Source organism: Panicum hallii, chromosome 5 (assembly GCF_002211085.1).
Source record: "Panicum hallii strain FIL2 chromosome 5, PHallii_v3.1, whole genome shotgun sequence".
In the NCBI taxonomy this organism is placed as follows: Eukaryota; Viridiplantae; Streptophyta; class Magnoliopsida; order Poales; family Poaceae; genus Panicum; species Panicum hallii.
Genome location: NC_038046.1, coordinates 45249865 through 45271494, shown reverse-complemented (window position 1 = coordinate 45271494; position 21630 = coordinate 45249865).

The window sequence follows — 21630 nt, the reverse complement described above, 5'->3', positions numbered from 1 at the left end:
AGGAAGCGTAACAGATCCCAGTGGGGTTCGATTCCGAGAAATGCTTCGCAGAAGTGGATGAAAATGGAAATATGGCAAATGGAATTAGGGTTGAGGTGATGGAGCTCAAGCCCGTAATAATAAAGAAGGCCACGAAAGAAGAAACAAGTGGGGAGGGCCAATCCCCGTTCGGCAAAATGGAAGAATGTGACGATTTCGTCGACATTCTCCATGGGGAAAGGTTCACGGAATGAGGGGCGCCAGTTGACAAGGTTCTTTTCCTGGAGCAACCCCTCGGAAACTAGTTTGTTCAGATTGTTGAGGGAGCACTTACTGTGTGACCACTCCGCAGTTGATGGCTCCGCATCTTTCTTCATTCCCTCGATCTTTGACTTCTTGGACGCCATCTCCAATGTGCTGGCCACGAGATGCTCGGGGGCTGCGGGGAGAGGGGCGGGGAGGTCGGAGCGGGAGAATCTACTTAGGGGGATGGCGGCAGTGATTGGCTCGGATTGGGGAATTCGGTGGCTTTTGATGGAATGCAGATTGAAAGCGTGGTTTTTTCCTACCGTTATCGCGGGGTTAAGTAACCAGCGGGGTGGGAAAAGTTACTATTCTGAAGTTCAGGAGTCACGTCCGAGAATATTCCGAATATGAGGGGTCGTTTGTGTGGCAGAACCAACCTGAATTATACCGGCTCAAGTACGCGAGTCCACCCCAGAGGGCTCCAACGTGCTTCAAACGGTATAATCCCTTGGCCTGTCGGGTAACGTCCCGATAAACCACCGATACACAGGATCAAATAAGGTTACCTCACGCGAAGGTGAGTCCAGAGATACAATCACCATCACATTTTACATCATAGAGAATTACATAACAAGGGTTGTCCCAAAGAAGTATGAAGTTTCAAATTTAGAGAAAAGATTACAAACTGTTAAAGCTAGGGTTATTAGCAGCGGAAAACATATGCGAAGATTTACAATACGTCGTCAAGATGGATGTCATGCTAAGCCCGGGCACGACATCACTCGGTATCACCAATGTTGGTCGGGGACGGACCCCATTCCACGGACCAACCTTCTGGGAGAGCACAGGGCCAAGGCAAGGAGAGAGTGGGGTCTTCAAAGGCTTTACCTGAAAAACATAAAACTAGCAAGGCTGAGTATACTAATACTCAGCAAGGCTTACCCGGGATTGGGTATACTTTAGCCCATAACTAGACTCATGAAGGCATTGTGAGGGCTCTGGGTTTATTTTCAGCTGAAAAGTAACAAAGAGTATGAACTATTTTCAAGTTTTAGCTTTCATCTTCTAGTTGAGTATTTATTCTAGATTAGCACCTACACTAAGCAAGCAAGGTAGTGATTATCATCCATCAATAGTTCCACTTCTTACTCAATGTGGTAAAAGGGATAAGCAGTCTCATGCATCGTGAGAGGCGGACAATTCCTGAATCGAGATTCAACCTTGCAAGGTAAACCTAACACACACGCTTGGAACATCCAAAGATCGTTCCGAAGCAGCCGTTTACCTTTCATTCCGGGTCGTGGAACAGGCCACCACAAGCGACTTGCAGGACCGTACGCACACCCTATATGTGCAGGACATACGTCTGTAGCGCGACTACAAAACCCGTATTCCTATCTGCCATGCAGAACGTACTCCCACAGGTTGGTGCGTGAAAAGAACCAAATTAATCGAGTGGTGGAAGGTATGTCCACTTGCCGGGCCGATTGGTTACTAGGCTTACCGCTTTACCATATTTCGCGGCATGTGGCTAGTACTGTTCAAACACTTAGCCACCACTACCACACATATCGACCTTAACCACTTTTAACGAAACAGACAGGGTAAACTTCCAGGTCATGATACAGCGCATGACCCTGTCCGTCATCCTTATAGTGGTTGCAGGAATGTAAACATGCAACTCCTATATCGCGCGAGTGACAGGAAATCACTCGACTTCTACCGGTCCTATTAGCGGAGCAACTATCCGATAAGGACTCGGAAGCATTACATTGGATTCCTAGGATTCATGCATCTAGGGTTCACTTCAATTCCTAGACTTAATGCAAAATATAATATAGATAGACATAGATTGCAGTGTAAATAAAGTAGTGGGATATGTCCGGGGCTTGCCTTTACTGGTGGGTCTGAAGTCAGTAAGTCAACATCTTCCGAACTTTGGTTCGGGGCTTCAGTTAATCCCTTGGTGACGTTTATTTCGTCTTTAGGAACATCCTTGGCAGACTCCTAGGAGATCTCGTAGGTACTGTTTGCAGAAGTAGTCGTATCTACATGCAATGCAACATTACATTCAAAGCGTGCACATAACACTACCTTACTTCACAATACAATTGCAACCTAGCATTCATGTAACACACTATTCACATATCAACCGAAAGATCTGAAACTAAACTTAGATAGAGTTTTAAGAGGACATCTAATTATGATCGGCTATTTGTTGAAGATTGTAACAGAGCCGATTGGAAACAACGAGAGTTTAGCCGATGGAAAGGTGCATCGGGTTCCTAGATGATCGATGAAAGCATCGATTACCTTGGCAGAAGGATGATCCCTCAAGCAATGGTCTTAACTAAGATGTGCTTAAGTGTCATTCTAGGTAACTAAGTGTGGTTATATCGACTCGACTACGTCAGCACAATAATTGAGTGACGTACAGCCGATTGGGGTGTGGTTAAGGGTATATGATCAATAGGTATAAAACCGACCTCTCAGTCGATAAATCGACTGATAGAAGTGTGTGGATATGGATGGGGCAGCTAAGGATCGATCGGCCGTGTTTGACCGATACGGAAAACAACTAGAATCGGCTTGGGTCGGCCAATAGTAAGAACCTTAAGATCGTGGGTGTCTCTCCGATACATCGACTCTGTGCAGTCGATATAGAACAGAACAAAAGAATCGTATCGGCAGTAGCCGATACTAGAAAGGTAACAACCATATCAGCTAATCGGTCGATGATGGAAGTATCGACTGACAGCTGTTATACAGAAACATCCTAGACTCAAGGAAAGCGGATGCTTAGCAGCTGAACTAATAGCCAACGCTGAAGCATAGCCGCAGAGATGTTTTGGCTAAGCAGCAGACACGCAAGAACTAACGGGGATCCTTATACAACAAGGAACCTAAAGAAATAGCAATCGAGACGAGGACAAAGTCCTGATGGCAGGGACATGAGCACTCGTATAAGAAGATTAACTAGATATCACACAACTCTATTTAAGACATACATGCTATGGCTTACTTTCCAGCTATAACACAAGCATACAATACAAAGCACAATAAAACATTCATTCCCTAACACTTGACCTAGACCACACATCAAGATTTTCAATTCAAGAGTACAACATAAAACTTGTAGATTTTAATCTAAAGGTTCAAACAAAACTAATTTTGCATTTTTATGAACTTCTTACAAATTTCTATGTAATGTAGAAGTTCATTGGTTTGAAATAAAGAAAGTTCTGGAAATTTATAAAGAATACTCTAGAACTTTCTAAAACAAAACAATCAAGTCCCTGGTTCGGGAAAACAGATAACAGGAAGTATACGACGATATCCCGGCAAGGAAATCGCTGGTATTAGAAAGATTCAGTGGATTTAGGCAAACCTTGGGGTAGCCTTGGTTATGAAGGAGAACACGCGGAAAGTGAATTCCCGCGGTGAATAGGATTGGCGACGATAAGATGAGCTCGACGATGATGAGATTCCGTCGATGACGAAGAAGTTTGTCGGGGATGGTTGCCGTGGGTGGAAGATGGCCTGTTGTCTTGTACACGCACGCGTTTGCTGAATCGAGTCGAGCCGGTCACCGGTAGAGCACTCTCGCTCGTATCCGTGGATGTGCTAGTCCAAATCCGTCCGGACCTTCGCTTTCGCCTCGCCGCGCCACACTCGCCCTCTCTGCCTCCGCGAGGGCCATGGTCTGCTCGCACCTGATCACCTCCAAACCCTCCACGAAAAGTTCACAGTGCCGCCTGATCTCGTCCACTGCTTTCTCCTCAACGGCCTTCGACGTCTTCTACGTGCGGATCTACTGCCCCCTGGGCGGGTCCGCTCCAAATCATCGCTCCGCAGCACCTCCCGCACTGCGTGCGACCTTCCTGCACGCCGCTGCAACATCCCCCCCCCCCGACGGCGTCCTGCACCCTTGACGCCTCGCCCAACAGCAGGGCCCTCGCGTTCTCCAGCACCACGTGTATCGACATTTCGTCGAACACCTGAGCTGCGTCTTCGAGACAGCCATCGCGTTCCTGCATCTCGCACAATAGTTCTCCACCACAACTCCTCCGGCGCGTGCCATTGCTCGGCACGTCACACTCCAGCATCGCCTGCTCGTGCCCATGGGCCTGCTCTGCTCCGGCCGCCCAACTCCTGCATCGGCTCTTCAGCACGCGAGCTCTTGCACCGCCGAAATCATGCCGCTCCAACTCCCGTACTTGCTCGATGCCAGTTCATCTGCATCGCGCCGCATCAGCTCACGCCTGAGCCGTTCGCGCGTTCTGCCCTAGCCTTTACGTCAACGCCGCCACTGCTCACTCCAACACCTTTTCCTGCCCGCGCCACTTCCGAGCCGACGCGCTGTTTCCACTGTGCTGCGTTCCAGCTCCCGCTCCTGCGCTCGGCTCACGCGCGTCTCCGCTCGCCCGGCCTGCCTCCGCACCCGAGCCAGCGTACTCCCGCGCCACGCTTCGCACGCCACCAGTGCCCGCCGTGCGCCCGTGCTACTGGCCTCCACGCCCGCTGCGTGCTGCAACCGCCAAGCGCCCACTCTGGCCCTTGCCACCCGAGCCGCTCCACCGCGCCAATCCTCCTCCCGCCTGTCGCACGCGCCTGGCCAAGCCGCCGCCTGCCCCACGCTGCTGACCCACTGCACATTCCTGCTCGCTCCTGGGCCGAGCCACCGCCTGCGCCTGGGCCCGCTGCCGCTCCAGCTTCCGCTGCGCGCGCGCCTGGGCTGCGCTGCTGCCTACCCCGGCCGAGCTGCGCGTCGTGCTTGGGCCGCTGGGCGCCGCCAGCTCTGCGCCCGGGGCCGCGCTCCGCCTACCGCTCGGGCCCCGCTGCAGCCTGGGCCAGCCTCCAGCGTCGCCCGCAGAGCTGCTCGCTCCCACGCGCAGGGGCCTGGCGCCGCACCTCCCGCGCGCTCCTGCCCCTGGGCCCGCCGCCTGGCGCCTGCCGCAGCTAGCGCCGCTCGCCTACCTGCCGCGGCCGCCCTGGGCAGAGCGCCCCACTCCCTCCGAGCACCTGCGCCGTGGCTGCCTGAACTGGTGAAGGAGAGGGTAGATGAGAGAGAGAGGGGATAGGTCTGCCGATGGAGAAGGAAAACAGAAGAAGGGAGACGCCAGGATAAGGTAGAAGAGAGAGGAAAGACAAATGGAATTCCCCAAGGGCTTATACGTAAAATCAGAAAACTGTAGGGGCCTATTTGTAAAACAAAATTTCCCGTTGATTTAAAACCCAAATGAAGAAATGCCCAAAACGAAAGTTGGAGAGTTTTTCAGGCTCTACAACATTTCTTTAGGGCTCAAGTTCAAAAACTTAAAATTTACATTTTTACACATGAATCTTTGAATAAAAGTCAGATTCGAATTGCTTTTGTCCTAAAAATTTAATTTATAAAATTTCAGGACCTGAATGCAAGCATTTATGACACGTCATGATGACGGGATAGACTCGTCATTATGATTGGATAGACATATCATGATGACTTGCACTTTTACACTTTAGTCCTAAGTAAATTTAAAAGTTACTTTTGTAAATCAAAAATTTGCATAAAAGGACTTGTACTTTTATAAAATTACGTAAACACCCTTATTTTTACCATTTTACCCAAAATTTTTACACACTTCAACACACACATTTCAAATGAAACTTTTGGATAAATAAATATATATTTTTACAAGGGATAAAATAAGAAAAGCATGTTTATAAAACCATCTTTTACTCATTTTGAAATTACCTTCATCCAAATACATTTTACAAAAACAACCGTAGGTTTTTCTGTAATTATAAAAATACCCTTTTTACTTGTACTTTTAAATTTTCAAAAGTTTCACATAAACACACATAAGTTTTATACAAACAAACATATATTTCACACTAACAAAATATTTGCCTAGCATTGCAAATACATGAACTGTCACAGCCTCCCCCCTAAAAAGAATCTCGTCCCGAGATTCGGACGAAAGACTCTGAAGGGAAGAGAAGCAAATCACCATCAGAAGTAGCAGGAAACAATCACACCGGAAGAGATTAATGTTGATGGTAAAAGTCATTGGAGTATGACGAGAAAAGACTTTACTTTTGATGGGTGATTTAAGCATAAATAGATTATACGTGGATGAGTATAACGAGAAAAGAGAAAGAAAGGTGATCAAGTTTTCATAGAGTTGAGATCACAATATGAGATCACAACATGAGGACAATATATATCGGTGACATTCATCACAAAACTTTGGGGATAACAATTAAAGATAGCACAAGAGACTGATAAGTGATGTTTGAAACATTTCTGCTCAGAGTTTATTATCTGAATGATTTAGATGATACTGATTGCAAAACATGCCTATTTATACCAATGCAATCAAGGAATAATGATAAAATGCTTCAGCTTAGAGTGCAATGCTCGACATATAATCATGAACATGATGCACCGTTGTAATGTATGATTGCAATAATGGTGCAACATGAGGATGAGGGATCCCATGCACGATCGAGATGATGCATATAACACAATGCAATTACCATGATGTTGACTAAATGATGCATACATTATAATGCAAGGATGATGATATTTGCAATGTATGCACGTATGAAATGCATGAAATATGATGCATATCCTCATGAGTTGATGATGCATATGACTCGCATCCTACAACCGTTCTTTCGTAACTAACACCTGAGTAGTCCTATATCCTTAAGCGAGGATCAAAAGTTAGGACACTAGTAAGGTTGCATATGAAGAGATTGCAGTGGGGTTACGTCACATAAACCTAGTCACCAGTGCGCTCCTAATGGCTCAATCATATGGCTGCAGCACACATGAGGCCTTAGGATCCGACACGGCATCATGGTTATGTGATTAAACACCACCACAAAAGAGGAATAGCAACCCCGTAGTGTCAGCAGCCACAAGATAGATCTTAGGAAACCCAAGACAACCTAAAGTTGTATTGAAGGCATACCCGTTAGTCAGTCTACAGATTTTCGATGACGATGCAACACCATGCACTGACCAAAGATGGTATGTGTTATGATGCATGACTTTTGCTGGGAGAATTGTATGCAAAAAGTAACTATTGTCATAAATCTTTTTAATTTATCCAAAATCATCTGAGCAAAAATCGAAGGTACAAATTTTCAGATGTTGTAACTAGAATGGCCAACAACACAAGGTACAACATCAAGAGAGGATAGATGAATCACTGAATGATGGATTGAAGGGTTTGATGATAATTATCAAGGTTTAACCATCAAAGGAAAAGCTCAATGCTTCTGCCGAAACAGATTCAAAGCAAAATCAAGGATTTGATTTGGCTGTCAAGCTAAGATTGGTGATAGGGTTCAAACAAAGCCCAATTCACCTGATTCACAAAAGACTTTCTTAACTCTAAGATAGCCCAGCAGATTACATTAACTCCTACAACACAAAGTCTAGGCAGGCATTCAAATACAAGCACATATTTCTATACATCAACGTAACAACCAAGGCAATCAGGTCAATCCAAGATGTCATGATGTATGCACGTTCTACACGTCCTCACAAACAAAAATAACTGCCAAGTAATCTTGGTCTTACGTGGTTAGGTACGGTGGCACAATATAAATACGTCTCTCCCTATAATAGCTAGTCGATAATCCTAACCGTTCAAAACTTATCGAATCGTGGTTAGTATTCCTGCAGAAAACACAATATGTATATACCGAACCTTTCATGCCAGCATGTCATGAAAGCGTCCCCAAACATTACTGTTCACTATAGAAACAGCATCTGTACAATTACCACCGTACAGACAACGTTAACATACGTTATCGAGATAACGTATTCACGGGGGTACCGCAAAATGCGGGGGTATGAACTGCGATCGCCATACCCTGCGCCGAACCTTATACTCCCAATGTAGTCAACCGAAGTTGGTACATTGGCAGCATCTCAAGTAGGCCACTGCTTGAGAAACAGCGTTCGGTTCGCATCACCGACGGGAAGGCCAAGCTCCCTCAGTTGGCTGAGGATCCTTACCTCCTTACCTCACCATCGAAGATGTTGTTACAAAAAGTAGAGTTGGGTTGTGCATAAATTTAAGTTTTGACAGAAAGGTAATGCTGGTAGTTAGAGTTATATATACATATACTATAGCCACCTTTAATTCCCTTATAAGCATTACCCTAGGGCTTTACGTACTAAGCTCAATCCTTAACGAATCTAACGCGGCTTTGCCAAACATTTTGTTGGTCAAACTTTTATACTGAAAGCATTTTTAAGGTAAAATGTATCTCCAGGGTAACCTTATAGCTCTGATACCAGCTGTGGCAGAACCAACCTGAATTATACCGGCTCAAGTACGCGAGTCCACCCCAGAGGGCTCCAATGTGCTTCAAACGGTATAATCCCTTGGCCTGTCGGGTAACGTCCCGATAAACCACCGATACACAGGATCAAATAAGGTTACCTCACGCGAAGGTGAGTCCAGAGATACAATCACCATCACATTTTACATCATAGAGAATTACATAACAAGGGTTGTCCCAAAGAAGTATGAAGTTTCAAATTTAGAGAAAAGATTACAAACTGTTAAAGCTAGGGTTATTAGCAGCGGAAAACATATGCGAAGATTTACAATACGTCGTCAAGATGGATGTCATGCTAAGCCCGGGCACGACATCACTCGGTATCACCAATGTTGGTCGGGGACGGACCCCATTCCACGGACCAACCTTCTGGGAGAGCACAGGGCCAAGGCAAGGAGAGAGTGGGGTCTTCAAAGGCTTTACCTGAAAAACATAAAACTAGCAAGGCTGAGTATACTAATACTCAGCAAGGCTTACCCGGGATTGGGTATACTTTAGCCCATAACTAGACTCATGAAGGCATTGTGAGGGCTCTGGGTTTATTTTCAGCTGAAAAGTAACAAAGAGTATGAACTATTTTCAAGTTTTAGCTTTCATCTTCTAGTTGAGTATTTATTCTAGATTAGCACCTACACTAAGCAAGCAAGGTAGTGATTATCATCCATCAATAGTTCCACTTCTTACTCAATGTGGTAAAAGGGATAAGCAGTCTCATGCATCGTGAGAGGCGGACGATTCCTGAATCGAGATTCAACCTTGCAAGGTAAACCTAACACACACGCTTGGAACATCCAAAGATCGTTCCGAAGCAACCGTTTACCTTTCATTCCGGGTCGTGGAACAGGCCACCACAAGCGACTTGCAGGACCGTACGCACACCCTATATGTGCAGGACATACGTCTGTAGCGCGACTACAAAACCCGTATTCCTGTCTGCCATGCAGAACGTACTCCCACAGGTCGGTGCGTGAAAAGAACCAAATTAATCGAGTGGTGGAAGGTATGTCCACTTGCCGGGCCGATTGGTTACTAGGCTTACCGCTTTACCATATTTCGCGGCATGTGGCTAGTACTGTTCAAACGCTTAGCCACCACTACCACACATATCGACCTTAACCACTTTTAACGAAACAGACAGGGTAAACTTCCAGGTCATGATACAGCGCATGACCCTGTCCGTCATCCTTATAGTGGTTGCAGGAATGTAAACATGCAACTCCTATATCGCGCGAGTGACAGGAAATCACTCGACTTCTACCGGTCCTATTAGCGGAGCAACTATCCGATAAGGACTCGGAAGCATTACATTGGATTCCTAGGATTCATGCATCTAGGGTTCACTTCAATTCCTAGACTTAATGCAAAATATAATATAGATAGACATAGATTGCAGTGTAAATAAAGTAGTGGGATATGTCCGGGGCTTGCCTTTACTGGTGGGTCTGAAGTCAGTAAGTCAACATCTTCCGAACTTTGGTTCGGGGCTTCAGTTAATCCCTTGGTGATGTTTATTTCGTCTTCAGGAACATCCTTGGCAGACTCCTGGGAGATCTCGTAGGTACTGTTTGCAGAAGTAGTCGTATCTACATGCAATGCAATATTACATTCAAAGCGTGCACATAACACTACCTTACTTCACAATACAATTGCAACCTAGCATTCATGTAACACACTATTCACATATCAACCGAAAGATCTGAAACTAAACTTAGATAGAGTTTTAAGAGGACATCTAATTATGATCGGCTATTTGTTGAAGATTGCAACAGAGCCGATTGGAAACAACGAGAGTTTAGCCGATGGAAAGGTGCATCGGGTTCCTAGATGATCGATGAAAGCATCGATTACCTTGGCAGAAGGATGATCCCTCAAGCAATGGTCTTAACTAAGATGTGCTTAAGTGTTATTCTAGGTAACTAAGTGTGGTTATATCGACTCGACTACGTCAGCACAATAATTGAGTGACGTACAGCCGATTGGGGTGTGGTTAAGGGTATATGATCAATAGGTATAAAACCGACCTCTCAGTCGATAAATCGACTGATAGAAGTGTGTGGATATGGATGGGGCAGCTAAGGATCGATCGGCCGTGTTTGACCGATACGGAAAACAACTAGAATCGGCTTGGGTCGGCCGATAGTAAGAACCTTAAGATCGTGGGTGTCTCTCCGATACATCGACTCTGTGCAGTCGATATAGAACAGAACAAAAGAATCGTATCGGCAGTAGCCGATACTAGAAAGGTAACAACCATATCAGCTAATCGGTCGATGATGGAAGTATCGACTGATAGCTGTTATACAGAAACATCCTAGACTCAAGGAAAGCGGATGCTTAGCAGCTGAACTAATAGCCAACGCTGAAGCATAGCCGCAGAGATGTTTTGGCTAAGCAGCAGACACGCAAGAACTAACGGGGATCCTTATACAACAAGGAACCTAAAGAAATAGCAATCGAGACGAGGACAAAGTCCTGATGGCAGGGACATGAGCACTCGTATAAGAAGATTAACTAGATATCACACAACTCTATTTAAGACATACATGCTATGGCTTACTTTCCAGCTATAACACAAGCATACAATACAAAGCACAATAAAACATTCATTCCCTAACACTTGACCTAGACCACACATCAAGATTTTCAATTCAAGAGTACAACATAAAACTTGTAGATTTTAATCTAAAGGTTCAAACAAAACTAATTTTGCATTTTTATGAACTTCTTACAAATTTCTATGTAATGTAGAAGTTCATTGGTTTGAAATAAAGAAAGTTCTGGAAATTTATAAAGAATACTCTAGAACTTTCTAAAACAAAACAATCAAGTCCCTGGTTCGGGAAAACAGATAACAGGAAGTATACGACGATATCCCGGCAAGGAAATCGCTGGTATTAGAAAGATTCAGTGGATTTAGGCAAACCTTGGGGTAGCCTTGGTTATGAAGGAGAACACGCGGAAAGTGAATTCCCGCGGTGAATAGGATTGGCGACGATAAGATGAGCTCGACGATGACGAGATTCCGTGGATGACGAAGAAGTTTGTCAGGGATGGTTGCCGTGGGTGGAAGATGGCCTGTTGTCTTGTACACGCACGCGTTTGCTGAATCGAGTCGAGCCGGTCACCGGTAGAGCACTCTCGCTCGTATCCGTGGATGTGCTAGTCCAAATCCGTCCGGACCTTCGCTTTCGCCTCGCCGCGCCACACTCGCCCTCTCTGCCTCCGCGAGGGCCATGGTCTGCTCGCACCTGATCACCTCCAAACCCTCCACGAAAAGTTCACAGTGCCGCCTGATCTCGTCCACTGCTTTCTCCTCAACGGCCTTCGACGTCTTCTACGTGCGGCTCTACTGCCCCCTGGGCGGGTCCGCTCCAAATCGTCGCTCCGCAGCACCTCCCGCACTGCGTGCGACCTTCCTGCACGCCGCTGCAACATCCCCCCCCGACGGCGTCCTGCACCCTTGACGCCTCGCCCAACAGCAGGGCCCTCGCGTTCTCCAGCACCACGTGTATCGACATTTCGTCGAACACCTGAGCTGCGTCTTCGAGACGGCCATCGCGTTCCTGCATCTCGCACAATAGTTCTCCACCACAACTCCTCCGGCGCGTGCCATTGCTGGGCACGTCACACTCCAGCATCGCCTGCTCGTGCCCATGGGCCTGCTCTGCTCCGGCCGCCCAACTCCTGCATCGGCTCTTCAGCACGCGAGCTCTTGCACCGCCGAAATCATGCCGCTCCAACTCCCGTACTTGCTCGACGCCAGTTCATCTGCATCGCGCCGCATCAGCTCACGCCTGAGCCGTTCGCGCGTTCTGCCCTAGCCTTTACGTCAACGCCGCCACTGCTCACTCCAACACCTTTTCCTGCCCGCGCCACTTCCGAGCCGACGCGCTGTTTCCACTGTGCTGCGTTCCAGCTCCCGCTCCTGCGCTCGGCTCACGCGCGTCTCCGCTCGCCCGGCCTGCCTCTGCACCCGAGCCAGCGTACTCCCGCGCCACGCTTCGCACGCCACCAGTGCCCGCCGTGCGCCCGTGCTACTGGCCTCCACGCCCGCTGCGTGCTGCAACCGCCAAGCGCCCACTCTGGCCCTTGCCACCCGAGCCGCTCCACCGCGCCAATCCTCCTCCCGCCTGTCGCACGCACCTGGCCAAGCCGCCGCCTGCCCCACGCTGCTGACCCACTGCACATTCCTGCTCGCTCCTGGGCCGAGCCACCGCCTGCGCCTGGGCCCGCTGCCGCTCCAGCTTCCGCTGCGCGCGCGCCTGGGCTGCGCTGCTGCCTACCCCGGCCGAGCTGCGCGTCGTGCTTGGGCCGCTGGGCGCCGCCAGCTCTGCGCCCGGGGCCGCGCTCCGCCTACCGCTCGGGCCCCGCTGCAGCCTGGGCCAGCCTCCAGCGCCGCCCGCAGAGCTGCTCGCTCCCACGCGCAGGGGCCTGGCGCCGCACCTCCCGCGCGCTCCTGCCCCTGGGCCCGCCGCCTAGCGCCTGCCGCAGCTAGCGCCGCTCGCCTGCCTGCCGCGGCCGCCCTGGGCAGAGCGCCCCACTCCCTCCGAGCACCTGCGCCGTGGCTGCCTGAACTGGTGAAGGAGAGGGTAGATGAGAGAGAGAGGGGATAGGTCTGCCGATGGAGAAGGAAAACAGAAGAAGGGAGATGCCAGGATAAGGTAGAAGAGAGAGGAAAGACAAATGGAATTCCCTAAGGGCTTATACGTAAAATCAGAAAACTGTAGGGGCCTATTTGTAAAACAAAATTTTCCGTTGATTTAAAACCCAAATGAAGAAATGCCCAAAACGAAAGTTGGAGAGTTTTTCAGGCTCTACAACATTTCTTTAGGGCTCAAGTTCAGAAACTTAAAATTTACATTTTTACACGTGAATCTTTGAATAAAAGTCAGATTCGAATTGCTTTTGTCCTAAAAATTTAATTTATAAAATTTTAGGACCTGAATGCAAGCATTTATGACACGTCATGATGACGGGATAGACTCGTCATTATGATTGGATAGACATGTCATGATGACTTGCACTTTTACACTTTAGTCCTAAGTAAATTTAAAAGTTACTTTTGTAAATCAAACATTTGCATAAAAGGACTTGTACTTTTATAAAATTACGTAAACACCCTTATTTTTACCATTTTACCCAAAATTTTTACACACTTCAACACACACATTTCAAATGAAACTTTTGGATAAATAAATATATATTTTTACAAGGGATAAAATAAGAAAAGCATGTTTACAAAACCATCTTTTACTCATTTTGAAATTATCTTCATCCAAATACATTTTACAAAAACAACCCTAGGTTTTTCTGTAATTACAAAAATACCCTTTTTACTTGTACTTTTAAATTTTCAAAAGTTTCACATAAACACACATAAGCTTTATACAAACAAACACATATTTCACACTAACAAAATATTTGCCTAGCATTGCAAATACATGAACTGTCACAGCTTGATGGGTTATTTGGATTGGATATTCGTTTAATCATTTTTTCAGGGTTTGTTCGCCTGAAAAAGCGTTTTTTCGAATTACTAATCTAATACCCATCATCTGTACCATCGTTTTGGTAATTTTGCAATGTTCTCATTTTTCGCTTGCATGCCACGGTTATTGGATCCTTATCTCCAAATTTTGTGGGATTTGGATTCAAGGCTCGGGGGCTGCGGGATACGTGGCATCGACTACTTATTTTTTCAAATCTTTTGAGTGATAAGTAGGGTCACAGACAAATGGGACCCTCAGCCTGATTCTCCGATTCAACCTAAGGCTCGGGGGCTACTCCATATGGAGTGCGATTTTTAAATCGCACACCATAACAAAAATTCGGGGCATGAGCACCTCATAGCTTCGATGCAGCCAAGCAAGTACTCGAAGAAAGACTTCAAGACGAAGCTTCAGAAGAAGTCGAAGACTGCTTCGAAAGTACTCGATAAGCCTGCAGTACTCAGCTACGAAGAGCTCGGGGCTTGTCAGACCCGGGGCCACCGGGCTGGGCACATAACGTAGTTTAAAGAGGTCTAAGAGATTAAGTCCGTCTTATCTCTTATTCATCTGGTTTATCTCTTGTTTATCCCGTTTAAATAGGAGATAGAGCTAACCAACACGGAGGGGATCTACTCGAGATATGCTCTGGTATAATCTCTCAGCGGAGGTTGGTTAGCACCTTTGTAACTCTGGCCTCTCGGATATATAAGGGAGGTCAGGGACCCCTCTCAAAACAGAACATCGTTAGATCATTCTACACCAAAGGCAATACAAACTATACAGGATGTAGGGTGTTACGCTCTGTGCGGCCCGAACCTGTCTAAGTCTTGTGTTCCTTTCACCTTCGAGTTCCTGATCTCGGCGTCTCCTCACCCAAAACTTACCACCTTGGGTATATCCCTCGGTGGGCAGCCGGTTAAACACCGACAGCGGCCTCTACTGGGCTGCCACTTGTGATGTATCGGGATTGAGATGGACTGGAAAGCTGGTCCTGACCTGCATCTAAATTTTTTTTGCATAGCTTTGAAGTCATCGATTGCTGTAGCAAGAAACTGGTCATCACGAGCATCAAAGAAACACATACGTCTCTTCGCATCTAGGACTAGCTTAGACCATATTGAATTACTCCTACTGAGAGTTCTTTCATGTCCATGGATCCAAAGGAAGTTCCTATGGGAAAAATAATTTATTTAAATAAAAATGTAGTGGGAGATTGAATTGTCAAAGGATTCAAAGGCATTTCCTTTGCAACCAAAAAAGGACAAAAGTTAACAAACCTTGCTCTTGTCAAGGCCACATTAGCTCTCCTATCAGAATCAAGAAAGCCTATGTTCCCATCATGATTGCATCTAACATTTGAAAGTATTATGATATCTTTCTCATCACCTTGAAATGAATCAACAGTTTGTACTTTAACAGAAAGAAACTCATTGTTCTGAAACCTTACAATTATTTTTTGCAAAGCAATCACTTGGGCTGCATATTGAGATATTACACCAACGCTGGTTTTCTTCTTCTGATTGGTGCATACTACAGTAGTTTTAGACCAAATATACACAGATCAGCCCTAAACAAATTATGTTTAATAAAATACAATAAATTTACATACTATACCTTCAGCGAGCCTGGCAACAATACTGGCTGCTACAGAAGCTTCAACCATATTTACTAAACTCTGACCAATCTGCTCTTCTATACCGTCTTTAACATGAATAAATGAATAGTTACCGAAAATATGACTGAAAAAAATGTAGCCCGCACTGCTCGTGCCATCTATAATTTTTCCATCATAAAAAATTGCATTTGGAAACCTGCTGATGTAAGGGTGCATTCTATATTGCACATTTAGCAAGTGCTTGTGGTAACCAATTTCACACAATCTCTCAAAGAGGCTTCGTCCATACTTAACCTCTTTAGCAACCTAGAAATTAGGAAATTAGCAGCAAGGAGAAAGTGTGAGAATTCTAGAAATTAGGAAATAATCACCGGTAACATAAGGAGACATTCAAATGGTCTTATAACAAAGACATACCGGGCTCATTACCATTGATTGTAGCTGTTTGTCATCCCTGATAAGCACCACATGTTTTATCCCATCCATTGCGAGAGGGATCATTGATTCACATTCTTTTAAGTTTGCTGCCTCATCAATAACCAAGATGTCATATTCCTGATTTTTCAACCTAGAGGACATACAAGGAGTGCAAAATACAAGTTTTGCAGCTCGCAAGCAGCTGTCCTCTAGCTCTCTATGATTTTTATACGATTTCTTCGACATTTCAGCAACACGATATTTCAAAAATATTTTTGACAGGTCATTATCAGTCTTCTTCATAAGCTTGTCACTACCTAACATAATGATGTCGCCAAGTAAATAACTGGTCTCAGTGGACGTTTCGACTAGAGAAACAAGATGAGAAGCCAATTGCACAAGGGCTGTGTTGGTTGGAGCACATACAAGAGTTCTATGATTGCTTGCCACCATTAGAAGCATATGCAGAATCACTGAAACTGTTTTAGTTTTACCTGTGCCAGGTGGGCCCCAAATCAGATGTACACAAGATTTCTCAGAACATTTAGTTGCTGAAATGCAACTTGCTACTGCATCACTCTGTGATTTATTCAATCCAAAATCATCATAGGCAGCCTTAAAAATAGTTTCTTTATCTGTAAATTGTCTACATTCTCCATCAGTATTTTTAGTCAATATGAGATTGATAATTTCTAAACTCTCTTTGGAACCTCTCACCATGACTTCCCAACTACATTCACAAGTTGTCAGATTAGTCAGGTGCAAAACTTGGTAGGAAGTTTCCTGATTCAGATACCCATATGGCCACTGCGATAGCAAGACATCCATCAATGCTACATAATTTGCTTCATAATTATCATCAGCTTTGGTAGATTTATCATCAGTTTTGGCGGATATAACCACCAAGATGGCACAAAAGGAGCCGTCCTTGATTTCAATTCCCTTGCTGATAATAACATGAGATCTCCTTTTCTTGGCATCTGATCCCCCTTTGGTACTTTGAGCTTGATATTGTAATTATTTAGCCTTCCAATATTTGGCTTCCTCTTATAGCAATCAACATATAGGCCACTGGGAATGGTATCCATGCCCGAGTTGATTTGATGCCAGATCTCCTCTAATGTTGGATTGCGAAACGCTTCTGTGTAGTCCGCCTAGGTTTCAAATTCATTGGGGATTGTCTCCACTTGTAACAACATGGCAACTTTAAAATGGAGATGTTTTAGGTGCAAAACAAGGAATGTTGCCTTTTGGTACCTTAAAAGGGTGCTATTTCAGCCTAAAAATATCGTAAACTGACCATGACAGCACTTCTTGGAAAAGAGTTTGGCCATCTTTGTTCGAGCGCAGCATTTTAATGCCGGTGCAAGCTGCTACACAAACGATTCATTTTGGTTTCTTAAGAGTTTCAAAAAGTTCAGCACATATAATGAATTTTTAGTTCAGAGCATGCTAGTTCAGTTCTGACACAAAAAATGCAAGTTCAGTCAGTGAAAATCTAAAATTCATGATACTACATGGCAGGTGAACCATAATCGTGTCACCTGCAGTCAGCATGTTGCCATCACCAATATCCGTTGCGAGCCCACTGAATTTGTTGATCTTGACTGTGTCAAGTGTATTGTTCTTCTCCACTTTTTATTTTGGTTTCTTAAGAGTGTCAAAAAGTTCAGCACAAACAATAAAATTTCAGTTTAGAGCATACTAGTTTAGTTCTGAAAGTTCAGCACAAACAATGCAAGTTCAGTTCAGAGCAAATGATGAAATGTTGGGGCTACTGCTGCCTATTGCTACCACCATCGTCGCCCAGGCTCCAGCCCTCTCTCTCTCTGCCAATACGAAGTCTGTCATCCCCTTATCTTCCCAACAGGAGATGGACCTTGTGACACTCAGGTAAATAGCATGGTCACACCCTAGATGTTTAGTGTGTTATTATGTACAAAATGTGGCAAAAGTGTGTTTAAAAATTTTAATGCTAAGGAAAAGTGATTGTTTATATAATTATATTTTAATAGAGGTCCTTTTGTGCTAAATGGGTGAATATGGAGGGTAGAATTCAAATGTATGAGGGTTATTTTGCAAAAGTCCAAAACTTGTGTTTAAATCGCAAAAGTAAGTGAAACTACCCTTTGGATATATGTGTAGTGTAGTTTTATCTATAGGATTTACATAAAGTTTGAAAACTTTGCTAAGTTTCATATTAATTTCAAAATTGTTGCTCTTCTGCAGATGAACCCTAAAGCAAAGTTGTAGATCTTGAAAAATCCTGCACTTTTGCTTTTGGATCCATCTACATTTGAGCTCTGGTTTGAAAGTTATATGTGTATTACAGTGAGGTCCCTGAACTTTCTGCTTTTTACAACTGGGTCCCCTTCATCTTCCCCAGTCCCGATCTCCTCTGCTTCTCCTCTGCTGCACGCCACCGCCCCTGCCCGGCCAGGTGCGCCAACCTGCAGCTCTGCGCCGCCCTTCCACGCGTCGCCCCACCCCTCCTCCCACCGCCGCGCCGCCTCCGCTGTCCTCCTCTCGCCGTTCGACGATCCCGAGCGGCTGCCACGCCACCCCGTCGAGCACGCCGGCGCCGCCCGCCGATCTGTGCCTGGCCGCGCGACTGCTCTCCCTCTCCTTCACTCCCACCGAGTCTTGCGTCCCTATAAAGCCGAACCGAGCTCCTCCTTTCTGCTGTTCCCCCTTTCTTCTTCCCCGCGACCACCAACACCGAGCCACCACCGCACTTTTCTCACCGGAATTCGCCGTGATCCCTCCACCCCGTCCAAATCCCCTCGACCTACTGCTTCCCCACCTCCTCCACTAGCCCCCCGACCTGATCCGGTCCAACCCCCGGCCCTCCTTCGCCGGAATTGCGCCCACACCGAGCCGCCTCTCGCCGGAGCCGCCCGAAGACCACCTCACCATCCATAGCATCCCTCCGCCACTTCCTCGGCCAATCCAAGTACGGGAATCGCATCCCCAACTCCTCCTAGTGCTCGTGCGCGCTTTAGATCCCCATGTTCGCCGGTCCTTCGCCAGGAACGGCGATGCGCCGCCACGGCCGCCGCACCTCCTCGTCGCCGATCGTGATCCACCGTCGCCCGTCATGCACCTCCCCTCCCAAACTGTTCCCTGGGTCCCGTAGCTCGTGCCAAGCCGGCCCCTCCCCGCCGGCGACCTCGCCGCCGGCGGGAACGCGCCGGGGCCGAACAGCTGGCCGCTGTCGAGACATGGCAGGGGCATAAGTGCAAGAGTTTTTAGTGTTCCAGGGACCCAAACGCAAAATACCGAGGACCCCCCATGTGTTTTGTTATTTCATGTGATTGATGTTGCTATCTTGCAAAATTCGTAGAAAAATGTGGAAAAATCCAAAAATTGCAAAACTAATTTTGTTGGAAACTAGATTTTAAGCCCTACCACTTTTATTAATGAAGTTTAGTTTAAAACTAAATAGTTTTGAATCTATTTTAAATTTAAGGTTAAAAGGTATTTTGCACATAACTTCTACATATTAGCTTTGTTTCTTATGATTTTTGGTATGTAACTTTTATAGGTCATGTGTGAACTTGTGTTAAAGTTTCAAACCTAGCACTGTTTTATAGTTTAACTTCTTTTGAATTTAGGTAATTCAAATTTGAAATGATTTGAAATTAACTATGCATGTTCTTTAGGCTTAATTATTTAGATATTTTTGTCGTAATATAATGTGTTAATAATTAGTCTATAATTAAATTTTCAAGACTTTATAATTCTATTTACCTTCATTTTGAATTTAAACTTGAAATTTGAATTCAAAATTCAAGTGTTCTAGTTCCTGTTTTCCATAAATTCAATACAATAATCATGACTTAAATGTGAATGATAATTCCAGACTAAACCCTCTTGTTTCATGAGTTCATGTGTGTTAATTATTGGATTGCAACTTTATCATGAAATAAAAATATTTGACTCAAACACCATCTCAAATAAATTGTTGCATATCATGTAGAATCAACGACGCTCGACGACGGAGACTACGAGTTGGTCTTGGGACAAGACAGGGGTTTTCTCAAGACCCAATAAACGTCACCGAGGAACTAACTGAAGCCCAGAACCAAAGTTCGGAAGTCTCTGACATTCCTGCCTCCACCCCCACTCAAGAAGGCAAGCCCCGATGCATACCCCAGTATTTCAATTTATTACCATTTCACTTATATATTATATATCTTGCATTACATCTAGGAGTTGAAATGAAACCCTAGTTGCATAAATCCTAGGAATCCAATGTATTGTACCCGAGTCCTTATCGCATAGACGCTCTGCTAAATAGGACTGATAAAAGTCGAGTGATTTCCTATCACTCGCGCGATATAGGAATTGCATGTTTACTATTCTGCAATCACTATAAGGTTAATGGACAGGGTCATGTGCTGTATCATGACCTGAAGGTTTACCCTGTCTGTTTTGTTAAAAGTTGATAAGGTTGCAGCGTGTGGTAGTGGTGGCTAAGCGTTTGAAAGTACTAGCCACATGCCGCGAAATATGGTAAAGCGGTAAGCCTAGTACCTGAGTGGCCCGGCAAATGGACATGTCTCCACCACTCGACTTTTATTTTATGTTTACACGCACCGACGTGTGGGAGTACGTTCTGCAAAGCAGACAGGAATACGGGATCATGTAGTCGCGCTACAGACGTATGTCCTGCACAATTGGTGTGCGTACAGTCCTGCAGTCGCTTGTGGTGGCCCTAATCCATAACTCGGAATATGAGGGAAACGGTTGCTTCGGAACGATCTTTGGATGTTCCAAGCGTGTGTGTTAGGTTTACCTTGCAAGGTTGAATTCGATTCAGAATCGTCCGTCTCTCGCGAAAATTGAGACTGCTTATTCCTTCTGCCACATAGAGTAAGAAGAATAACTAATGATGGAACAATCTTGATGAATGATAAACTCTACCTTGCTTGCTTAGTGTAGGTGCTAACCTAGAATGGATAATCAACTAGAATATGAAAGCTAAAATTTGAAAATAGATCATACTCTTTGTTGCTTTTCAGCTGAAATGAAACCTAGAACCTTTACAATGCCTTCATGAGTCTAGTTACGGGCTAAAGTATACCCAATCTCGGATAAGCCTTGCTGAGTATTAGTATACTCAGTCTTGCAAATAAACTTTTCAGGAATGACCTTCGAGAACCCTACAGATAGTCTCGCCTGGCCAACTTCTGTTCCATATGGCTGGTCCGTGGAGTAGGATCCGTCCCCGGCTGGCAGTGACCCTCCAGAATGATACCAGGCTTCGGGCTGAGCATGGTGTTAACCTTCGCGACGTGTGTAGTCGCGTGTTTATATGTTTACTTCCGCTGTGAACCTGGACAAGCTGTTTAGCCTGTCGTTTTAAACACTGGTTGTATAAGCATTACTTTAAGTTTTGAACAAGGTTTGTAATAATATCTACATATCTGTAAATTAAAAGTCGGTGAGCTATACTGTGATTGTAAACTCGCCATCGTGCGAGGTAAGCCTGCTTTGATCCTGCTGAACCGTGGTTGTATCGGGCGGAGACCCGAC